Below are 13,462 nucleotides of genomic sequence, written 5' to 3' on the forward strand. Positions count from 1 at the left end.
GGGGCTCTTTCCTGCCAAGGCAGGGGGTCGGACTAGATGATCTACCTAGGTCCCTTCCGACTCTAGCTACTATGATACTACTATGATACTATGATACTGGAGGGAGAGGGGAAGTGGGGAGGGCACGAGGCTTCCAGCTAAGGCAAGTGATAATGTTTCTAAAGGCTGCAAAATTTCTCTTATTTCCAGGTGTCGTGAAGGCCTGTGGCTGACCCAGAATATCCTAAGCCAGCTTTCTCTCTTCTTACAAGGGTTAAGCTGCGCAGAAGCAGAGCCTCCATGTCTTGCCTCTCACGTGTAGGAAGCATCAAGCCAAAGGAAAGAGAAGGTTGGCCCCATAAAGACCAGTTAAGACAAAGAGATGGGAGACTGGACTGGGAGATTAACAAGACTAAGTAATGCCAGGGTCCTGACATGCCAGCGAGGCACTATTCTGACTTTTCAGCATCTTTGAGAGGTGGGTGAGCATGTGGAATGGCTCCAAGTCCAGCATCCTTATTCGCATCGTGAGCTCACCATCCGGCCATCCTCACTTCCTTGCAATGTAAAATAAAAAAGTGCAAGACGATTGACTTGAGGGGTAAATGCAAATCAAGGCTTCCCTTTGAGTACAGCTTGCATCTTAGTCCTTCCATAAAACTTCACACTTGTTACAGTGCTATGGAAACAGGATGCTCGGCCGCTCCAGCACATGACAGGACGCTGACAGGTGATCTGCAGGCTTTGCAGGGCTGAAAGAAAACAGCAGGTCGAGGGAGGTGGCAAGGAGTACAAAATTCACAAGGCCCAGTATCTGAAGACCAGGAATAAACTAGGAGTGACGGAGAAGACCTCTCTAGAGCACTACAAAAGGATGCAACTGGAGACGAAATGTTAGCAGTCTGGGAATGATTAGTATAGGCAGGGTGTTGTTGTAGCTACAATGGTCCAGGAAATATGTGAGAAGTAAGTTTTCTGGGGGGTGATAGCTTTGACTGGACCAGCTGTACTACTGGATGGGATGTTAGGCAAGCTTTGGGCTCCAAATGGCCTTCCTCAAGACACAAGGTTGGTCTGAGCCCAATAAAGGATATCATCCCGCACCAGAAGAGGGTTAGATAGTAAGGAAGCAGATGACTTAAACAAATAAGTGGGATATATAGAGCTACCGGAGCAAATAAAGCAATAGCTGGGCTAAAGGATGGTATTGAAAAGCATGAAAAGGAAAGCTGCTAACCTATCACGTTGTTAGCAATGCGGTTTTTCTATGGAAGTCCTCATCAGCGCCTGCCTTCAGAGTATCGTGACATGTCTCATGATCAATTTGTTTTTAAACGCTTGACAAAATTATTCTGTGCCTGATTTATGCCAGACAGAGAGAAAGAGTTAGCTATAACATTTCTCAGCCTTTTTTTTTTTTTTTTTTGAGCTCAGAAAACTCAAACCCGGTCTATCTGTAGACCTTTACATTTCATCTTCAAATGGCAGCTAAAGACCAGATCGTTTGAAGACATTGAAAACTTGAACACAAAGTGATAAGCATGGCAAAAAAAAAAATCAAGCTGTGCACACGGTGAGGTATTTTCTACCGACTAACAAATGCTTTGCTGCAGAGCTGTCGAACGATAGGCATAAGCTCAGTCATTTCCCACTGCTCTGATCCTTGTTATTCCTCCTCTCCTTTCCCACATGAGATTTAAATTGTCATCGTCTCTACAGCTGGATGTTGCCGTATGTCTCGGGTCCTGTTTCTTATCGTACATCCTCATGGTTTTTTCCCCTCTTCCCCCATATGCTCCTTTCTTCCCCTCTCGATTCAGTGGGCTTCATCCCCCGCTCCTCCACACTGGTTTTAAATAGGCAGACCTCCATTGCCTCTGATGAAGTATCTCCTGTTTTGTGCTTCTGTAGCAGTTTCTTTCATCATCTTGTGTATGAAGCCTTTTACCATTCCTCTTTCAACAGCCCCTCTTCCGTCTTCCCCACCAGCTCCCAGCCTGGGCTTGCCTCTGATTGACTAGAGTCCTCCTGGCCTCTTCCCACGCTCGTTGAAGACTGAGCAACTTCTGGGAAGGAGCCCATCCAACAGTGTATTTTGTAAAATGCCTGCCCATCCTTGGCTTCACGATGATAATTCACTGGAAACCAATTTAAAATCTCATTCACCAAGTTGCCTATATATAGCAGCTTTCACATCGTCTCTCAGGTGTTGAATTTTAAAAAAAATGAGTGTCTGAAAATTAAATAAACCCATCCATTAGCTACACAAGTGCAGCTTTGCATGCACAGATGTCCAATTTGCGTGTAAAAAGAGATCACAGCGGTCGCTGGACACATCTGAAATCACATTTGGTGCATCTGTAGTTTGGGGGACTCTTGCTCGGTCCTTGTACCCGTCATGCTCGTAGAGCCGGTCCAGGCGGGAACAAGACGGTGCCTGTTGATGAAGAGTGAAGTGATATCCAACAGTTCTCCAGCATCATTTTACCAGTAGGTCTCAATTTTCTTCAAGCAAATAGGCTCCCGTTCTAGCTCCTGCATGCTAGAAAAGAATATTTGCACAAAAATCCAATGAAAGAAACAAAAGGTAGTAAAGTCAAGCAGCTGAAGTGGCCTGCTGGACATTAATGCAACCCCTTTGTGTTGGTGTAATGGAGTGTGTCATTACACAATCGTGCACTATTTTCTCCCGGGCTCCCCTCTCAGTTGGATGGCCTGTATATTGGATTTGCTATAGGTTCTTTAAGAAAGCAACCTGAAAACCCCCTCAGAGTTTCTACCCTGTGGCATCACGGACACCTCTCCATACACCACAAAGGCCCCTGCCCTTTGATCTAAAGAGGCAACTGGTTGCACTAGTAGGTTGTTACCCTCTGGAGGGGGTGACACATGCACGTTGCCAGTGGGTTTCTTGGGCATTTGCTGGCAGCAGAGATGAGTCTCAGGCATCTTGATTGCCATCCCAGGCTGTGGAGGAGCGTGTTACACCCACACGCCACCTTTTCTGCCCTGTGCCCTTCCAGCCGGTCGTCATCCCTGCCCAGACTCTTCCCCATCCCTGGTTTCTCATCCCAAGCTCTGTCTGCTGGCTTAGCCAGCGTTTTGTTTCCAGACATCCCACCCCGGTCTTTCGTACCTAGCTCCAGCACCACGAGAAACGGCATCTCTTTCAATCGTAATGCCCAAATATTCTGCTCTTCTCCCCCAGCAAGAGGCCCTGGGCCAGCCCTCGTCCTCCCTCCCCTCACCCTACTGCAGCTGTATCATTTACAGCCACAAGATTTGTTGTCTGCCTCAAGTCCAGTCGCTCCGTCTCTGCCTGCTAATGTCCAGTTATTTATTCCTCTTTCTCACTGCTTAACTATATGGCAGGGGCTTGGACCCCCTGGAAGCAGAAGCTGCAAAACGAGCCCCGGCTCTGTTTGTAAACACTTCAGATCCCAAATCCGCTGGGGTAAGCAGAAGAATCATTTATAAAAACTTCTGGCTTCCTGAGCCATCTTAAATAACGTCACACCCTTATTGACACAACTGCTGTGGTTTTAAATAGCAACCAGCCTTCGCTTCTCCCTGAACAGGCCAATGAGAGCGCCGTGCCTCCAACTCCTTGCATGTCAGCCGGCTTCTCGGCATGCCTAAGAGTGTCTCGTTAGGCCAATGACGTTAAACCGCAAGGCCACAGCAAACAATCGAGTGTATTTTTGGCTGCACAAAACATCCAGGTTGTATTTAACCCTTTCCAGCAGGAAGCGTTTGAAAGGGTCGGGATCGGTCTGGAGAAGTCATCCTCTGCCGTTCTGGAAACCACGAAGGGTTTCAGCCCGCAAATCTCACAGCTGAAACCCTGTAAGACCATTACGACGGACCGTTTATAAATGCTCGTGCCATCTGTTTTCAGGCTGGAGGAAGAAAGATGCCGTGATAAGCATGGCAAAGGATTTAGCGGGGATGAGGGCAAGCGTAACCTGCAGGCTTTTGCTTCTCTTTGCTCCGTGGTGAAGTAGTGGGCAACAGCACAAAAAAAAGTGAGTTTTTTCGCCTCTGAAGGACTAGCGCGGTGATGGGGCCACAGCGTGGTGCTCTTAAATACTGCGTGCAAGAAAGTCCACAACTGCCCATTGCCTCTAGATGCCTTAGACCCCATTTAAAGGGTCCTGTTTAAAGCTAAAATTAACTCTTTACAGGTCTTCTCATGCAGTAGCTAAATATCTGCAAATCTAATTCAACCTGCTTTTGACACCTTTTAATGTGCAAGGTAGAGCTCTTTCATCCCCTCCTCTGGGCCAGATACCTTGCGTTCACTCTTGCTCTTGATCTCTAACATTGCATTTGCAGGCAGTCATTATCCTGCAAAGTGTCCTCAAAGGGGAACCTCCCTTTTGCCTTGGGACCTCATGCAAGGAGCCTGTTTGCCACCATCCTCCGCACAGAGTCAAGGAAAAATCCACCTTCTCATCCCGGCTCTTTGCACAGCGACAGGAAGGAACTGGAGGTTGCATATTTGGCCCTTTCAAGAAAAACATTTGCAAGGAGATGTGTACCTATAGTGTTCGAGATGTGGAAAGTGGCACAAGCATCCGTGTCCAGCTATTTTACTGCGTATATACCCAGGCCTCTACCCTGAAAGCAACCACACTTCTGCATGAGCTTCACAAACGCATGCCTTTGGCGGTTTGATAATGCAACCAAGTCATGCAGACTACTGGCATCTCCCTTTTGCAGTCTCAGGACATCAGGACCACCACAAGGAAATAGGGCATAGGCACAGAACGGAAAGAAAAAGTAGTTAAAAATGGTTAAAAATGAAAGCAAAAACAACGTTGGACTCCTGAAACCAAAGGGAGAGCACGTGTTTATTCAAACAGTTGTGGGCCAAAACAATACTATTACTGAGGTAAAGGGTTTCCAGCCATTATGTGGACCTGCTGTAGCCTTAAAAAAAAAACAAACAGGAACGCTAATAACCTTGAATTATCAGAGATTTATAAACCTCATGTTTCTGAAAGGTAACACAAAGAAAAAGGGATTTTCCCAGAATGATGACTGCATAGAACAGGGACAGAAGTGGACTCACCCTCCCTGTCCTGCTTAACTAAAGCTGAAACCCTAGCTGCTGCTGAAAACTGGTCGCCATGGGGGAGGGATCTATGATTTTTGAAAAAGCTAAAGAGCATCCTTTGAAAAGAGCTGAAGAGCTGTGAAATAGGAGGAGAAAGACAGGAGCAGCTAGCAGACAGCAAAATTGCCTGAAGAAAGGTTAGCCTGATTAGTGGAACATCAAAACCATTAAAAAAGAGAGACCATCATGAGCCTGTAGGGTGACGACTGACGAGCCTTCAAGTCAGCCGACTCCCTGGGTTGCCCAGGCTGCTGCACAGTGCAGCAGGAACCAAACCAACACGCTTCTACCCCAGGCAGAAAAACAGCTTCCCTACTTAATACATGCACCCCAGTTTTGGAGGGCTGGATTTTGTGGGGGCAGCAGAAGATGCTCGTTACACGTGACAAAATATAATAGCATCTATAGGACCAAAGGACTGGGAGGGACCACCTCAGTCATGCAATTCAATCCCCTGCCATCTCAGGCAACCGTGCAATAGAAGGTGAATCCAGATAGCTGGACAAGAACAGCCCCTGCAGCCCTTCCCACACATGGGAGCTAACTCCAGCATTTCAAATTTGCGCAGTGCCGGGTTACAAGTGAGTTTCTCTGAAACAGAGGAGACTAAAAAATGTCCGAATGCCCACTGGTAACAAAGGCTTCCAGTATCATTCAGTGAATGCTCACCGATTCCCAGCCCAGAGACATCTGGCTCTTCGTACCGACCTTCTTTGGCATCCTTTCGTCTACGGGAGACGGTGGATATTGCAGCCTAGGACGTAGACGGTTTGCAATGCCTCATGTGACTGAATAGCCCACTCCAAGTTTTGCATGATCGTGGCCACGGTTGCAAATGTATAGGTCATGGTTGGGTGGTTCAGGAGCTGCTCGCTTCCTACGGGCTCTTTTCTCTTCAAGCCGTTGGAGCCGATTTCTGTCGCGGATGCCCTGGTGGAGGCAGTACCGCCACGGATTACAATCACTTGCCAAGGTTTCCCATTGCCTGCCCAAATGCCTTCATCTCTCGCTTGCATGCGTCTTTGTAGCAAAGATGCTGTTCTTATACTGACCGTCACTTTACACGTCATCATTGCAGCAAAGCAAAAGTTTTCCTCATTTTGATTGTGTTGTCGATCTCGTTTTAAGAGCCGGTTTCCACAGCTCTTAAAGGTGGGAGGTATCAGGACTGCATTTTGCTCTCGCTAGATGCCTTACTGACTTCAGGGGGGTTGTTCAGAGACTGCAGGTACAGACAAAAAGGCACTGCAGTGAATTACCAGGCAGCGGTGGCTTACCATGCACTGACTAGGTTCATGACCCTAGATGATAAAAGCCAAGATTATGCCAGGGCAGTTTAGCCCTCAGTGGAACAGAGCTAATCCATCCTGGTTTATCTTGCACTCATTACAGGCCAAGAGGAAGCACATAGAGAGCTACCGTGGCACAGCGGACAAGCCGTTACCCCGCTGCTATCATCTCACTGGAATTATGCATTTGTCCACACCAAGGAGAGAAATTTGCCAAAACACTTCTACCAGCAGATTTGAACTTCTACCAGCAGATTTAGCCCCTGGGCAAAACACTCACCCACGTGGGAAGGCCAAGGAGGTAAGTGGAAGCACAGCTGAGATGAAGTTAGCCTGAGCTGACCATCCTGACGTTAGGATCCTAACTGTATGGGGTAGGGAAATATTTTGCAATCAGTGTTGAAGTCACTCGCGTACTACGAGCAGGCACATTCACACCCTGGTGACACAGTCGCTGACCTGGGAGATGGACAACCAAGACAACCCATACTACCCACTCCAGAAACACGCTCCCATCCAGCTTCCTCACAGACAGAAACAGCAGCACAGCTACGCTGCGTTCAGAAAACCGATTGTCAACCCCTTCGAAGAGGGGATAAAAAAACACCGTAAAACTGACAGGCTTCAGGTCCCTTTTGAAAGCCTCCTTTCACTTAGATGACAAGGTCCGTCCCCATTCCCGTTTCTCTGTCCTCTATAGTCGCACATGGTATTATGTCCACTAAATACTTGGCCATCCCTGACATACCAGAAATCCTCCCCATATGCAAAATATTCTATTCACTTAAATAGGAGGATTATAGGAGAAGAAGTGGGGCTTAACACAGACAATGGCAGTGATCAAAAGCAGAATGTGCAAGTGATTTGTGGGAAGTGCAAGACGTATCAAAGATGGCAGGTGGTGCTCTGGCTTGCAAGCTATTTATATGGATGGGCTCATCCTGTAAGCACTTCTGAACTGCGTGCTTGCCGAGGATTCGTTTCCAAAGGGACAGGTTACTGTAATATCGCTACATCTGTGATTTTGAAAACACAGCCCACGTGAGCAGGCAAGCTGGAGAGAAAACGCCCAGAGAGATTCAAATAAAATGCACGAGGAAGGGTAGCTTGATATAGTCAACTTGAAAGAGAATCATTTTGATGCGATGCAGAAGGTAATTTTTTATTTATTTATATATATGTCTATAGATATATCTATCTATAATCTATATAGATAGCTATATCTATAGACATATATAGATATAGATATATCGATCCAAATCTATAGATATAGATAGATATATAGATATCTCACAGATGTTGTTCGTGGGGGGGATGCTTTATTTTAAGGAAGGATCTTAGAAGTTCAGGCATGAAAGGAGAATTCAGCGTGCCGGGGTAAATGAAAAAAAAAAAACTGAAAAAACCCTGCTCCTTTTGCAATGACCATGGCTCTTTGGGATGCTGCAGTCAGTGCACATCCCACCTGAGAAGCACACCAGTGCATAGAGATGCAAGACTGGATTGCATTTCCATTCATTCTCCATTTCCACCAGCAGCAGTTGAACAGCGGCTGCTCCTCTGAACTTGGCATCTCGGTTCAAAGCAATGTCCAGGGGCAACTTGGCAGCTGAGTTGAGAGCGCCGTGTTCGAGAAAGGTCAGTGGGTTACTCTGCGTCGTTGCCTCCTGGATTCCTGGTCCTGGCACATTCCTCGGGCAGGGGGAGGATGTTGCTTACGACCCTGTACGTGCGGCAGGAGAGGCGTGCCAGCCAGTGCAGGGAAACATGCTGTTATCCAAGTGGGGAGCCTTTGTGAGGAGATCGCCTGACCTTTCGACTGCTAGAAATAGACTGACAGAGCCAAACTGCCACCCTGCGCTGCAAAGTCCAGAACAGACCATGGTAAGAGTGACGGACAGGTTGATTGCTTTAGATAAAAACCCTCTCACCCATGAAGTCCAGGATCGGTCTTGGTACCACCTTGTCCCGTGGAGAGGTCGCTATTAAAACAGGTTCCTCAGTAGCCCGTAATGTCGTGTCTCCACGATAACACACCTTTTCCCCCACCTCAAGTTTCCCCACTCAGACTGGAAGGTGGCACAGGGAGCCATCGTGGCAGCATTATGCCACCTAGAGATGTCCTCTGGCTAGCAGGTTAAGGGGAATCCTTGCATACAATGCCAGGCCTGTGCAGCTCGAAGCAGCCCTGCACCATTCATCCATCAGCCCATGCAGCTGCTTTGTGGCCCCAAAACAATCCTTGACCAAATCCAGCATCTCCTGTATTGGAAGGGAAGCAGCACAACGCAGGGCAGCAGGGTTTCACTGGTTTAAGGTGGACTCGTGCTTCTGTGGCCAGCCAGGCCTTGGGAAGTTGTTCGCATGTAGCTCTTGGCACCACCTCTGCACCCACCCTGTGCCACTCCACTCTCCTTTTGCCATAAGCCCACATGCTGCTTTCCCCATGCATTTGGGCTGGCTGGAGTGGCGGAGATGCCCAGAGAAGAACTTGGTATTTTGTGAACCAGAAAGAGGAGCCTGAGCTAGCAGGCAGCCCCCTCACCCTACAGTCGCATGCATGTGAGCAGCAACTCCAGGCAGCATCAGAAAAGCCAGGGAGCAGGTCTGAGCCACTCTTGACCCACACCTGCAGGACAAACAGCAGTGTAGTATATGGGGCTGGGAGAGTCAGGTGTATCCTGTAGCTTTCCAGACTGCCACAGCTTCTGTCCTCCCCTAAACTGCTTCCCCACCATGACTGCACAGTAGTCTGGGTTGGGAGGCACTGCTTCACTGTTCCCCAGCACGTCCCAGTGTTGGCGAAGCATTTGGTCCTATTCCCTTTGGAGCACACCAGCTGCATGGTCACCAGTGTCCTCCTGCCCAAATGCAGTTGGAGCATTAGGCCCTTAAAAACCAGCTTGATATAAAGTTATACCCCTTGCCAAGCGACTGAGCATCAGCTAAGTCCATGTGAATGCCTCCCAATTAGCATGAGATCATCTTGTAAAACAAGATTCGTCTTCTCAATTCACTCCATGGGTTAAAAGAAAAGCAGAGCAGATCGGCGTTGATTTCACAAGCTCAACCACTCATCTGCACTTGCAGAAACCTGCGCTTTCAATTCAGAAGCCCTCTAAGCAATGACTCCCACAGCATTGTCATCCTTACCTTTGTGTGTCTGTAAATCATTGTTCGAGAGATTGCTAATCCTGACTCACGATTTCGGTTGCAAGTGCGTGCAGATGAGAAGGTTGGCGTGCACGTTATTTACATGCCAGCACAATGCCGAGGCGCTAACAAAGGTGAAAGTGTGTTAGTATAAATTACATGACCTGTTCTTTGTCGATCTGATTCTCAAGACTTGTAGTCAGTCCCTTTTCTACAGAAGCAAAAAAAAAAGTTTCTCTGTGCAACAACTGCGAGGCTCTGAAGATTTGAGCGGATATGTTTTTCAATAACTAGTTGAATATATTTCTCGTTGCAGTGGGCATAAATCACCAGTGTCGCTGCTAATTATTTCTTGTAAGGGGATTTTCACTATGAAAAGCGCTGCATGTTATTATTATACTCCCATAATAACTTAAGCAACAAGACAAGTCTCCCAAAAGTAATAGGGGTGGGGATAAAAACCATGTTCTCCAACTTATTAAGAAAAATAGTACAAGTTGTATGTTATGGCAGTCACGAGGACTGTAATACAAGAACACTGAACTGTAATGAGGCAAATAGTTTTTAAATATTGTTATCAGAAGGTTAATATGCTGTTATACAAGAGTTATTGCAAAATGATTCAGCTCATTATTAATTCTAAGAAATGCTCTACCAGAAAGAGTTTGAAAAGCCTACACGGTGCTCCAGGTCAAGAAAATAGCATTGATTGTATGGCACTTTCTGTCCTGCATTGTTCAATACTTTTTCCTAGGAGCCAGTCACCATCATACTAAGAAGTGAAAAAGTTATGTATTTAAACAAGTTGATTCCCTATCTTGCCTGCAAAACTGCTCTGTTCTGTATGCACTGGTAATATAAGTCATTGCCTGAGACACCATCACCACCAAAGTATTCGCACAGCATACACACTAGGTATACCTCACCCTGCAGAGACAGCTAAATCAACTCATAGTCATCTCATCCCATCCTTTACGACTCCGCAAAGAATTTCAGGTCTCCAAAACTTTCCATGTGGAAGCCTTATTGATTGCATTCATTTGTTTTTAGGCAAGTCTGGAGGTTTCCAGAGGTTTCCACCCAAAGCCTTGCTAAAAGGGAAATGCCTGGAACTGCAACGTCCAACATTGCAAAGCTAAACCCTGCTGAGCTTTCCTGGGAATGGGAGCGCTTTAGTCATCTGTTTAGTCATTTCTCATGGAAAGAAAATAAGTAAACTTAAGTAAATCTCTGTCTCCCCTCGCATGTAAAGAATCAGCACTGCTATTTGAATAGTATGCTTAAAGCCTGGCAAGTCATGGAAAGCAAAGGAAAGCAGATAACCGGCCAGCTAACAGCATAAAGGCAACAATACACACAGTTGCAGAGGTATGGAGGTAATTCAGCCAGAGCACACAAGAGATAACCCTAGCCAGTCCAATCAGCCCACGTGCCTACTGCCCCACGGGTGCATGAAAGAAATGGAAGTCAGCCACAAACCAGCGCATGACATCTGGTCTCTGCTAATGGTTGTAGACGTCCAGCCATCAAGGCAGCTTTCCTCTTGGAGTTTAAATCTGTTAAACAAATTCTGGGCGTGCTGTTACTGTGACTTGTTCCAGTTATACTTGGAATAATGGTGGTTATAAGCAGCATGTACTCATTCACTCCACTGAGGGATCTCAACCCAAAAGTGAATGGCTTGTGCCTAGAAAGCAACACACCCCAAGAATTGGTTTTAATTTCATGCAATCATAGAAAATGAGGGCTGGAAGGGACGTCAGGAGGTCACATCTAGAGCAATCCCCAGCTCAAAGCAGGACCAGCCCCAACTAGATCAGCCCAGCCAGGCCTTTGTCAAGATGGGTCTTAAAAGCCTTAAAGGCTTTTAAGGACCTTCCACAACCTTTCTAGGTAACCTGTCCCAGTGCTTCACCACCCTCCTTGTGAGAAAGTTTTTCCTAATAGCCAACCTCAACTTCCCTTGCTGAAGCTTGAGCCCATTGCTTCTTGTCCTGTCATCTGCCCCCACTGAGACCAGCCCAGCTTCATCCTCTGTGCAGCCCCCCGGCAGGGAGGTGACGGCTGCTACTCAATCCCCCTCGGTCTTCTCTTCTCCGGACTAAATCAGCCCAGTTCCCCCGGCCTCTCCTCACCCGTCCTGTCCCCCAGCCCCACTACTGTTTTCATTGCCCTCCGCTGGACTCTCTCCAATGTGTCCACATCCTTTCTGTAGTGGGGGGCCAAAACTGGACACAGGACTCCAGATGTGGCCTCACCAGGACCAAATAGAGGGGAAGAAGCACTGCCCTCGATCTGCTGGCAATGCTCCTACCGATGCAGCCCGGGATGCCATTAGCCTTCTTGGCAACAAGGGTGCACTGCTGGCTCATATCTTATTGTCCACCATAATCCCCAGGTACTTTCTGCAGAGCTGCTGCTTAGCCAGTTGGTCCCCAGCCTGTACTGGTGCATGGGATTGTTCCCTCCTCAGTGCAGGACTTTGCTCTGGCAGCCAACTAAATGTCATGCCATTCATCACTAGCTGTTGAGCCGGATGATCATGCCAGTTTTCTATCCACCTTACAGTCCATTCATCCAGCCCGTACTTCCTTAGCTTGCCTGCAAGAATGCTGTGGGAGGCCAGATCGAAAGCCTGGATAAAGTCAAGCTTTATCACATCCACTGCTCTCCCCGCATCCACAAAGCCAGTCATCTCATCATAGAAGGCAATCAGGTTGGTCAGGCATAACTTGCCCTTGGCTAGTTCCTAATCACCTTCTTCTCCACCAACTGCTTACAAATGGATTCCATGAGGACTTGCTCCATTTTTCCAAGGACTGAGGTGAGGTTGATTGGATCCTCCTTCTTCCCTTTCTTAAAGATGGGCACTATATTTGCCCATTTCTAATTGCCCAGAACCGCTCCTGATCACCATGAGTTTTCAAAGATAACGGCCAGCAACTCTGCAGTTTGCCGAGACCAACCTCTTGCTGCTTGCAACAGCTCTCTCAAGAAAGAAAGACATCATGACACCAATTAAACATTTCCCCAAAGACAACACCGTGCCAGCGAGGAATACCAGCTTACCTGGAGCAGCACCATCTAGTGGCTTCCACCACAACATATGCCATCAACAGCGTATGCAAAATAACTCAAAGCATAATTAAGTTGCTTCAATGTTAATTAATTAATTAATAATGTAATAAATAATAAGTACTATTTCATAAATAATTAATTACATAAATAATGTTTTAATATAAAAGCATGCAACAGCATCCTGCTACCGGCTAAAGATTTCCAAGTGCAGTATCCTGGCTTGCAACTGAAGGGTGGCTCCACTACCAGACATGCTTTGCAGCAAATCCCAGCTATCCAAGACATTCAGCATATGGCCAGTTGGCTGCGGTTTTGTTATGAACATATTAATGGTTAATGGCACTACGAAACAAAAGCTAAAATGACACAAAAACTAAGGGACACCCTACAATTTTGAGCAATGTTCAGTGGGCCAACTCATCCCTATTAAAGTCCATCACCACTTTGCTAGCAGAAATTAATATAGCCCATTGACTAATACATGCTTTAAAGAGTATCTAGTATACCATTGAGCGTGACCTCCCCTAGTTTTTGTCTAGTGGGTTTATATTACAAATAGAGAGCACCAGCAATGTACTTTTCTCGTATAAATTGAGAGGGGGGGATGGGGAATCAAATATTGTGTGCGACTATTAAAATGTCCTTCAGAAATTGAGTTCTCTCTGTTTACTAATATTTTCTGTTTGACATACAAAGCATCTGCAAAGTCGTTTCACTTTAAAATGGGTATCTGCTAGTAAATCTCCACCTTCTAAGAGAAAAATAGACACGTCTCATTTTACAAAAAAACCCAAGAGCTCCTATTGATTTCTTCAGAAACTTTGAGAACCAGGGCCTCTGTTTT

The 13,462-nt window shown here is 46.6% G+C and overlaps 1 protein-coding gene and 1 long non-coding RNA gene across 2 annotated transcripts in view; one reads left to right on the forward strand and one right to left on the reverse strand.

Moving 5' to 3' along the window:
- Positions 1 to 13,462, reverse strand: part of FGF13 (fibroblast growth factor 13) — a 425,820-nt gene that overhangs the window by 335,655 nt on the left and 76,703 nt on the right. The window lies entirely within an intron of this gene.
- LOC109311020 overlaps positions 5,349 to 13,462 on the forward strand; it is a 19,922-nt gene continuing 11,808 nt past the window's right edge. The window contains exon 1 of the long non-coding RNA XR_002101372.1: positions 5,349 to 5,451. This is a non-coding gene — a long non-coding RNA (uncharacterized LOC109311020). The remainder of the gene's footprint in view (positions 5,452 to 13,462) is intronic.

This window comes from Crocodylus porosus, unplaced genomic scaffold (assembly GCF_001723895.1).
Source record: "Crocodylus porosus isolate Cpor-Errol unplaced genomic scaffold, CroPor_comp1, whole genome shotgun sequence".
Taxonomy (NCBI): Eukaryota; Metazoa; Chordata; order Crocodylia; family Crocodylidae; genus Crocodylus; species Crocodylus porosus.